The sequence below is a fragment of the Gorilla gorilla genome, chromosome 1 (assembly GCF_029281585.2).
Source record: "Gorilla gorilla gorilla isolate KB3781 chromosome 1, NHGRI_mGorGor1-v2.1_pri, whole genome shotgun sequence".
Classification (NCBI taxonomy): domain Eukaryota; kingdom Metazoa; phylum Chordata; class Mammalia; order Primates; family Hominidae; genus Gorilla; species Gorilla gorilla.
This window is the reverse complement of record NC_073224.2, coordinates 103,823,577-103,834,039: the sequence shown is the minus strand read 5'-3', so window position 1 is coordinate 103,834,039 and position 10,463 is coordinate 103,823,577.

The window sequence follows — 10,463 nt, the reverse complement described above, 5'->3', positions numbered from 1 at the left end:
TTGCCACCATCAAGCATAAATTGCTTTCTCACTTAACACACTAGCCTAAAAGGGAACAAATAACCACCTTCTCTACTTCACCTTAAAGTAGTGATCCATGGCTGATATTTCCAAGTCATAGTTACTTAAAACTTAGTGGGTACCGACATTAACCAGGAAAGCCAAAGTATTGTAAACACAATTAAGATTCATTCTAGCCCTAAGAATTCATTGACAGCCTTTCTGTGCCCCAATCCCTGCATCCTAAAATAACTCCCCTCTGTCAAGTAGAAAGGCCAGTCTGTCTTATTCCCCTTCCTGGCTTCCTTCCATCTAAGCCCTATCCAGTTTCTTGGACACACTGTTTTTCAGAGTTTTCATGTCATTTTCATGTCTCCCAAGAAGGCCTTGGCAAGTCTTCCCACAGACTTTTGAGTACCAGGCTGATAGATTTGCATAGTCTTCAGCTAATTGGACAGATAGGGGTGATTGAAACAATGAATGCTTCTGCTGTGATATGTGTCTCAGGTTATTAACTCAGTGAGGAAGGGGAGACACCCATGTTTTCCACACCAATGGCCAAGGACAAAGTCCCATCTCTGCATGAGTAGGTGGGCATCCATTCCCCCTTATGAAGAAATTCTTTTATGTAATTCTACCCTTCAGAAGTTCACAAAGCAACATTGGCTTATGTCAAAATCCCAGCCATAATTAAACACATAAAAGTTAAAATATGAGCCCTTAAAGAACAGGAGTCTTGTTTACCTCACTATCCCCAAATGTGCAATGACTAGCTTTTCAGAAGTACAGAAGAAAGAACCGCTTCTGAGTGGAAAAGGACAGCCTGTGGCAAGCCAGCAGCCTAGTGTACATCTAGACCAAATTACAAACTAGCTGCACCCACCTGGGGACCCTAAAACTCCAGAGATAGGAGAGCCTCAGAGAGGTGAGCCAACAAATGTTTACCTGGGATAATCTGTGGATTCTGGGCAAGAACAGAAGAATGAAAACCAAAGCTTTCTACTGTGGAGGATCATTGCTAGGGACAGAGACCAGAGAATTTATGGGTGCTCTAGGGGGCGATCTTTAAGCAAGTGGTTGATATTCCACTTGGAACATGTAATGAATTCTAGGAATGGTCAGGTCAGGATATTAAATACCTAAGCAGAAAGTCTTTGAAACGTAGAGTGGAGTTTTTAGTAGGTTTATGAAACAATGAATGGAGTTTGCAACCTGCCAGGTGGAGGGCCTCTGGCAAACACACCAGATAGAGAGTTAAAAACTGAAAGGCCAGGGATAATTCTACTCTGTTGGATAGAAGTTAAAATCATGGCCATCGCTGGGGAGAGTACCGACTGGAAGGGGATATGATGAAGCTGTCTGAGATTCTGGAAAAGTTCTCAGCCTAGTGGGTGGCAGTTACCTGGGTTCATACATATATCAAAACATGCACTCAACTGATTTGTGCATTTTTTTGTTAGTTTAACCTCAATAAAATAGAAATATCATTAAAATAGTATCAATTATCTTAAATAAGTTTAATGAAAGATATGACGTTTATACTAAAAATATAAAACATTATTGAGAGAAACTAAGAGAGAACTCACAAATTTGGAGATGTTTCATGTTCATGTATTAGAAGATTATTTTGTAGAGATGTCAATTACCCTTAATTTCATGTAAGATATGCAAATTAGAATGAAAGTGTGATACTCCTACACAAAGCAACATATTGGCTAAAACTAAAAAGACAATACCAGGTGTTGGTGAGAATATGGATAAACAGGAGCTCTTATAAACTGCTGATGTTAGTGTAAATTGGACAACCATTTCAGAGAACTATTGGGCAGTATTTCTAAAGTTGATCATATGTATCCCCATCCCAGCAATTTCACTCTTTATTGTATACACAACAGAAATGTGTACATAGAATTGCTAAAACACGTATATGAAAACAGTTATAGTAGCAGTATTTGTAATAACCCCAATTAAAAATATTCCAAATATCCATTAAAAGTAGGATGGATAAATTAATTGTGAATTTTCATACAATGGCATACCACAACACAATGAGATTAGACAAGCTCTACCCCATAACACAGATGAATCTTTCAAACACAGTCTTGAGAGAAAGAAAGCAGATATTAAAAGCACATATTGTATAATTCCATTTAATTTTATAAAGTCAGAATGACTGGACGGTAAGCTTTACAGGGATCTGGCAAAGTTTTGTGTCTTTATCTGGGAACTGATTAGACAGATGTGGTCACGCAAATTCATTGAGCTGTGTACGTTTTCCTGTATAATAATATCATATTTCCTTTTCTTAAAAAAGCATTATATAAAGTTATATAAAGAGTTATAAAAAAGTTATATAAATTTAAAAAGTACTTAGGCAATATTTAAGCCTGATTGGCTTAAACAATGTAAATTTGTGCATACTTTAACCATTTTCTACCCCATTGTATCTTCAAAGCCCATCTGCAACATATCAACAAAATTAAAACATATCTGTTCTTCTGAGGAAAGGAGAATATATTTACAAAACCTCCAAACACTGCCAGGGGAGAAAGGATCTCTCAATACACCATCCTCCCAGTATTCCTCCTTCTCACCATTTTATTACCTAGAAAATTCTCTCTACCCCAGAAACAGAACAATGCCCCACCAAATCTATCTGTCACAAACACCCAGCAGGCTCAAATTCCCTGCCACCTCCTGTTCTGGCCAGGAGGCCCTCAGAGACAAAGTGAGCCGGCCTGGGCATCTGCATTGGAGCTGTTCTGACATTCCATTTCCTTTTGCAAAAGGGGCAGGGGCTCTCAGACTGAACAGAGTTGAATCCCAGCTTCTCCATTTCCTGGTTGTGTGATTGCATCCTGTCACTTAGATCCAAAGCCTGTTTTCTCATATGTGAAAAGCTGTCAGGTTCTAACAATTATTTGCAGCATTCTGGGGAGGATTGGTGATAATATCTAGAAAGTGGCTGCATATAGCATATGTTCATTAAGTAATTGATTTTATTTTCATCTACAACTGGGGAAGATGGCTATCAAAGCAGGAGCTAAGGATACTCCTCTGCCTAGAAGTAGAAGGTGGCCATATGGAAGTCTTTTTACTCTAGCTCAGGAATCTATGCTAATAAGTAAATGTTATCTGTTTCCCAGCCTGGGAAGGCTCCAGGCTAGAAAAGAGGAGACTTAGATTCTAGTTTTGGATCTACTGTTGAATAAATCTGTGACCTAGAACAAGTTCCTTAACCTCAGCCCTTTATCCATAAAATGAGAGGTTGGGTTGGATGCCTTAAAATTAGGTCGATCTGTGAATTCTTTCAGGTTTTTGCGTATGTATGGGTCCTGTTCCCTACCCCACCCTCTCTAACCCCATCAGGGTGAATCTTGTGGTTTCCTAATAAGCAGAGTACATACATGTGTTTGGGGCATCAGCAGAGCTCAAAAAACAAGAGAGTAAGTAAATGAATGAATGAAGATCAGATTCCATGAACCATTTCAGGCTATGGTAACTAGAACATTTAAAAATAAATGACAACGAGTTTAAGGTAATTTTGAAAAATAAAGATTTATCTTATATAGACTGGCAGAGGAGGATGGAAGGGCAGTGACGGGGATCAGGATATGCCACCCTAAAATGTCCCACTTGGCACAAGGATTATTTTGAGCTGAAGGCAGTTGAGGGTGAACAGGGACATCAAGAGTTTTCTGCCTTCCGCTTATCTGCCTAAAGGCAGAGCACAAATTTATCCCCTGTCTTGTGCAGGATGAGAGGACCAATTCTTATTACTAGAGATGGAGAACCGTCATTGAAATGAGTCTGCATGAACAAACCTTACTAAAGTAGCCCTTATATTCCAGAAGTTCCCCCATATAATCCCTAGTCATCTTCCACAATTTATTCTCTCTTGAAGCCCAAACTCTTTTTCTTTCGTAGGAAGAATATACAGGCTCTCAAGCCTAACCACTTCTTTTGGTTTTCATTTCTTTTCTGTGAAGCACCTATGCATGTAAAAATATTGACATCAATATAAATCATATGCTTTTTCTCCTATTAATCTGTCTTCTGTCAGTCAAATTTGCAGGCCCCCATTACTGAACCTAAGAGGATAGACAAAAAGTTTTTTTCTCCTCATCAGCAGTATACTTTGTTGGTAATCTGTGCCTCCAAAGGTCATAATTTGGCCCTGCCAGAAGGTTCTGGAAGTAGGAAGCATGAGCCTTTAACCCACCAAAAGGTCTCCATACCATGTGCATGATGATGTCCAGGAAGGTGACAGGGGATCATCTCCTGGCCCCAGGACCAGCCCACCATGCCAGCTTGAGTTAATGCTTTGATGATTCCCTGCTTGGAAGGGTGACGTTCAAGGGTGTGTGTACTTTGCCTTCCTCAGATGGGACTTAATTATTTCCCAAGGCTCCCAATATCCTCAGGCCAAACACCCACATTCATCAGCATCTAGTTGTGTCAACATCAATATCTCCCCAGGTATCTTAGCACCCACCTGCACCTCCTTCCACCTATTCATAGGACTGGGACTCTCCAGTTGGATTCAGGTCCTACAAGTTGAGATATTCTGGCAGAGTAGTGATTTTTCAATCCTGGTTTTATCTGATAATTAAAAAACAATCAACTGATTAAATGAAACTTTGGAACGGTGCCTAGACATGAATTTTTTTTAAAGATACCAGATGATGTCAATTGCAATCAAGGTAGAAAAGCCCTTGTGTTTAGAGTCTACTGTTGGCCAACTTGTTTGATTTTAAAAACCACTTGATGCACTTTAGAAATACAGATCCCCAGGTCCTTCCCTTAGCTATTTCTATTTCACTGCAAGGAGCATCCTAAGTGATTCTTATGCTTAGGTCAGTTGGGGAAACCCTCCTCACTGATGGGGTTTGGATCCCAGAAACTCAAATAATATTGTCTACTTCCCTACTAGACTTCATAAAGCTGGGACTTCATGCTTGACATTTGACTGTCATTCAGCAAATATGTGTTAAACGAATGACTGACTGGCCACTTCAAAAATGAAGGAAATGATTAGGTTTTTCTAAGTCATGGAAGATTAATTTCTAATAACAGGTGTAGTTCAGACCCTAAGGAGAAGAAATGCACTTGACATCTAGGATCCATCTACTACTATGTTCTAGCCACTACAGTAGTTGTTTTGCATATGTAATCTCATTTAATAATAGGTCTAAAAACAAATTTTACAGGTAAGATACGCTGAGATTCATAAAGTCTTCAGAGTTACTGGATTTGCATCTTGGCTCTGCCACATTATTTGCCATGTAAACTTGAACAAGTGATTTATTCTTTGTGCTTCAGCTTCCACATCTATAGACTATGTTTAATGACCTGGTCCTTGCACTGTTATTGTAAGAACTAGTGTCAAGTACCTAGAACATGGTCTGACACTTTGCAGAAGCTAATAAAATGGTAGCTATTTTTATTATTAGAAAACGTTCCTGATATCACACACATAGCTAGTAAGTAGTAGAGTCAGGATTTGAATCCAGGACTTCATGTTTCCAAACCTGTAATCTGTGGAGATCACTCTGCACTCTGGAGAAGGTGCTTTCAGAGGTGGACCAGGGACAAAGCAGGCATAGTTGAGCAAACAGAAGGGACCGGCAACTACACAGGGTTTAGATTCTCTGCAGAAAATTTTTAGCCATGAACTCGTTCCTTTGCCCCCCTCTACAGCCCAGAAGGCAATGACTGATAGGAGGGATAGCACATCCATCTGAATCATCCCAGATTCCAATACTTTTCATTTTAAAATACGTCTGTGTCTTTTGATCATCCATACCCAGAGAAGCTCTACTTCTGGTGGAAGATAGGCAGTCGATGAGCTCAGATGTGTGAGACAATAGGGATCCAGTCAGTGTCTTTTCTAAGAGTCACCCTCTGATTTATAGAGTGTTCCACTAGTCTTGAGAAGCAATACAACAAAGTTCTCAAGGGACTGTACCCTGGCACATCAGACCTTCATGACATGTTGGGAGAGTCACTCAACGTTTTTCTGCCTCAATTTCCTTATCTAAGGTATGTCCAGGTTTTTGTATAATCACCAACAATTTTAGCCTCCTCCCATGCCCCAACTCCTATAAAACATGAACTGTGCAGTCATTGTCACTGTTCAATAGCTCAAGATATAATTTGGTAAATATGTAAACCTGAAATCAAGTGTAAAAAAATGAGGGGAGATAAAGCAATCACAAAGGCCAAGAATGTTGCTCCACTGAAGAAGTATGCCCTGTCCTTGGGCGCTCTCTCCCTGTTCTCTCTCTCTCTCTCTCTCTCTCTCTCACACACACACACACACACACACACACACACAGAGTGAGAAGGAAAAAAGGAAACTCACAGTCAAAAGGAAAAAGTTTCAACTGATTTCAAGTGGAAGGAAAGAATGAGACAAACTAGCAAGAATTATTAAGCTAGACGTATTTAGCTCATTCATCTTAAAGTGTTAGAAGCATCATTGTGTTTAATCTTTATAGCAACTTTGTGAAGTAGAATTTAAAGTTCTCCTTTTAAAGATAAGGACAGTAGCATGCAGAAAGGTTAGGCAACTTGCTCAAGCTCATCCAACTAATAAGGGCATAGCAAGGCTTTGAAACAACTGGGCCAGACATTAAGCCTGGGTGCTTTTATTTCTATATACCTCAAGCAAGAGAAGCCAGGTTTAATTTTTTATCCATCCCTTCAAGGACCAGAAATAAAAAGAGTGAGGGTGAGGGGCATGCTCTGTTCTTAAAGAGATGGTAGAAAGGAAAGGGAATTGAGCATCCCAGGTTTGGGTCTGATTCTGTCACTAAAGAGGCTGTGAAGCCTGGAGCGAGTTCCTTCCCCCACCACAGCAGTTCATTCCCTCTTTATTGGATGAGGGGCTGAGTAGAGTTTCTCTGGTGCTTTGATTTTATGTCCTCCCTCCACCTCTGCACCCACATTTGCAAACTTAACTTTTCCTCCCTGCTGGGCCAAAGTGTTCAGGAGGCTCCTAACACGTGGGATCTGGTGTTTCTCCTTTTCCTGCCCTTTCTCAGATGAAGAGCTTGTGTGTTATAGAGACTTTTTTAAAATTATCATGGCCTGAATTGAGCAGCTGACACTCTGGGGGTCTCCCTAGCTTCTCAAGGTGATCAGAGAAAGGGAGGGGGGTAAACCTGTTAATACTGCATGTTTCTAAATGTTACCATGCTTTAAATATGCAATCCCCACAGGAAAAGGCCTGGATTTCAAATTCTGCATGACCTTCTTTGCAGGGTCTGGGCTTTAGGGAAGTGTGAGGGAGAGAGTAATCTATGCTGGGAAAAGCCTGACCACTGATTAGACTTAGGGCCATCAATCTTCCTTGCTCTGGAAATGACTGATGAACCTGAGGCACTGCTCAGAGTCAATGGAAGTTCCAGGGACAAATGAGAGCCAGTTTTCGATGTCAGAAGAGCAGCAGCTCCTGTGTCCTAGGTGGGGCTTTTGTGCAAGGCTGAGAAATCTGGGGTGCTGTTCTTACTGTCGGAAGCCACCCAGTTTCCCCTTGTCTTTATGTGGGAGTTTGTGGGGACTGATTCAATAGCTAACCCAACCCCAGTGGCAGAGAAACAAAGTTTCTTCTGAGGGAAGATTAACGATTAACACAAGTCACTGTGGAAGCTTCAAATACACAGAGAGAAGAATTTCAGAGACCAAGAGAAAGTTCCAGAGTCTGGAGCCCAAGCAGGCTTGGGTGGGGTGAAGGAAGCACATGTTGAGGCACGCAGGACTGTCCAGTAAGGAGCTGATAACCAGGGAGAAGGAAACTCCTTTGCATCCAGGGCTAAGGTCCAGGGAGGACATGAGAACACACCAGCTTCAGAGGTGGCTTCAGATCATCCAGGGCCTGAGACAAGCTGGGTGACACCAGAGGACAGACAACTAGGCAGCAGGTTCCTGCAGGGCTGAGAATCCTACCAGACATAGCAACAGGTTCCAGCAGCCCCTGCTGTCAGGGCTCCTGGGTGGGGACTTGGTGAAGAAGGGGACCTGGGCACAAACCTAGAGGAGAGCTAAGTGAGGCAAGAGTCTTGGAGCTCAGGTGTCCTGGTGGGGCTGGCACCAGCCCGGAGCAAGGTGGGGCATTAAACTGTTTGACAGTGAGGCAGGTGGGTGGGGAGGGCAGCAGGTACACTCTGTACTGGAGCTTCTAGGCAGGTTTCAAAGTAGACTCTCAGCCTGTCTTTACAAATAACGCCATTCAGTCATTCATTCATTCAGTCAGCCAGCCAGCCAGGCAGTCGATCTACAAATGCCAGTCACCAAGCAGCTTCTGCACGCCAGGCACTGTGTGAGGATGGAGATGGATAGGGACCAATGGCTGCATGGACACAGTGGGAGGCTGACCTTGGCCTCAGGTTCACTGGCTGTGGAGCCAGCAGGTGCTCCACAAACATTTAGGTGTGTGTTTGGGTAAAGGAGGGGTTAGATGAGGAGGAGGAACCATCTGCACACCTGAGTTTTAAGGATGATTTGGATTTTCCAAAGGCCACACCTAGTAACAGTTTGTGTTTTGAGTGCAGCTCTGAATCAGAGACCTCAGTTTTACGGGAATTGCCTATGGAAAGACTGAGGGAACCCCGGTTCTTGTGTCCCCAGGAAAGAGAAGTTCCTTGGCAGGGCAGAATCTGACCATCGTGGAGTGAAGGCAAGCATGTGCAGGTGCTCAGGGGCTTATCACCTACTGCCTCCCCCAGTGCCTTCACCGCAGCTGTGTCACAATGTCACTCTGAGAGCTCCCCTAGAGCGAAAGCAACTCAGGATCGAAGCAGACATTTTAGTTTTGGCTTTAGTTTTGGCTTTTCCCTTCCTCTCTCCGACCCTGGTGCCCTGAGTAATGATAAACTGAACCTTATTTCCACCTATTCTAATTCATGCCCTTCTTACTTTAGCAGAGCTAGAAACATCCACTGTTTAGAGCCACTCAAATATTAAGCATCTTTATTTCTACTTAAAGGGATTTATCTTAGCACTGATTAAGGCTTACCCACAAGGCAAGGCTCTTTCTGTGTCCTCACACTGCCACTTCTAAAACTTTCCAGAACTACAAGTGACCCAGCTCTCAGTCAGGAAGGGCTCCCCTTTCCACCTCTAATCAATTTTCTGCCTGGGCTTAATTTCCTCCATAGACATTAGGGAGTCACAAGGAATTAAAACAAAGGAGAACACAGGATTTCTGTGTAAAATTCTTTTCTTCCTAGGGTTTGTTTTTTTGACCTTGGTGAGTTATTACACCTCTGGTGGCCTCAGATTCCCCAATCATCCCTTGAGGAGTGTGAACTAAAGGCTCTCTGAGATCCATAATCTCAGTGGCTCTCAACTGTGCTCTGTCTCTGACCCTGGGGAGTTCATGGTCTGTAGAGGAAAGGTGGGCTTCCTCATCAGAGAGCTCCTAGAATGACAGGCATGATGGGCATATGTTAGGCTCCCCACTGAGATTTGTTGAATAAATGAGGAAACAAACACTGTGGTGGGGACACCGTTGCTTTAAGCAGGAACAGCTCTGACCCTCAGAAAGCCCCCAGGAGATACGGACCCAGAAGGAGGAGGAAAACCTTGCAGCCAGCAGGATCTCTAGGTATTGGGGCTGGAGCTGGAAGTGGGCAAAAGTGGAGAAGGATTCAGCATTGAGGACCCCATGGATGGGCTGCGGGGAGGCAGGTAGAAAAGGCTTTTGGGTTTTCAGGTGGGGGGCAGTCTAGCCTGATTAGAAAGGAGGAAAAGGCCAGGGCCAGATGTCTGGGTGGAGTGAAGGGAAAAAGTGATCCCAGAAGAGGGATTAGCCCCTGAAAGTCCCTGAAGTAGGAGAAGGGTAAAGGTGTGGTTGGTGAAGGAAAGCAGGTTTTCCCAGATTAGCAACCAGTCAGGGGGAGGAAGGTGAGAGTGGGAGAGTCATAAGTAAATTATTCTGAATGTGTGTAGTTTAATGGAATTGGGAAAAAGACGGGGGAAATGGATGGAAGGGTCTTGGACTCTGAGACAAGGGGTCTATAATCAGTCCATTTCATTATTTCTAGCTTCCACCTTCACCAAGGCAGACAAGGAGTGCCCGCCTCAGCTCCTCTGCTCCCCCTCCCTTTCCCACCTATTCATGTGTGCAAGAGTGCCCTGTCCCACAGAACACGGGGAACAACCATCTCAATGACAAGGACAGCAGGTGGCAAGGCCTCAACAGGACTCAGATCTCCCCCCAGGGTTAACTCATGAAACCCTCCATGAAGCCTGCTGCTCACCCCCCGTCAAGGCAAGCCCTGCACCTGGGTCTGAGGATGAGGGTGGCAGTGAAAATTAGGCCAGTGACATCATTTTCAGCCAGCCAGTGCCAAAAAATATCAGGTGGTGTTCATCAAAAAAGCTGAGCCAACCAGTGATGAGGATGGTAGTGTGAGTCATGTGTGACAGGTGAGGAATGAAAACAGAGTGCCCGAGAG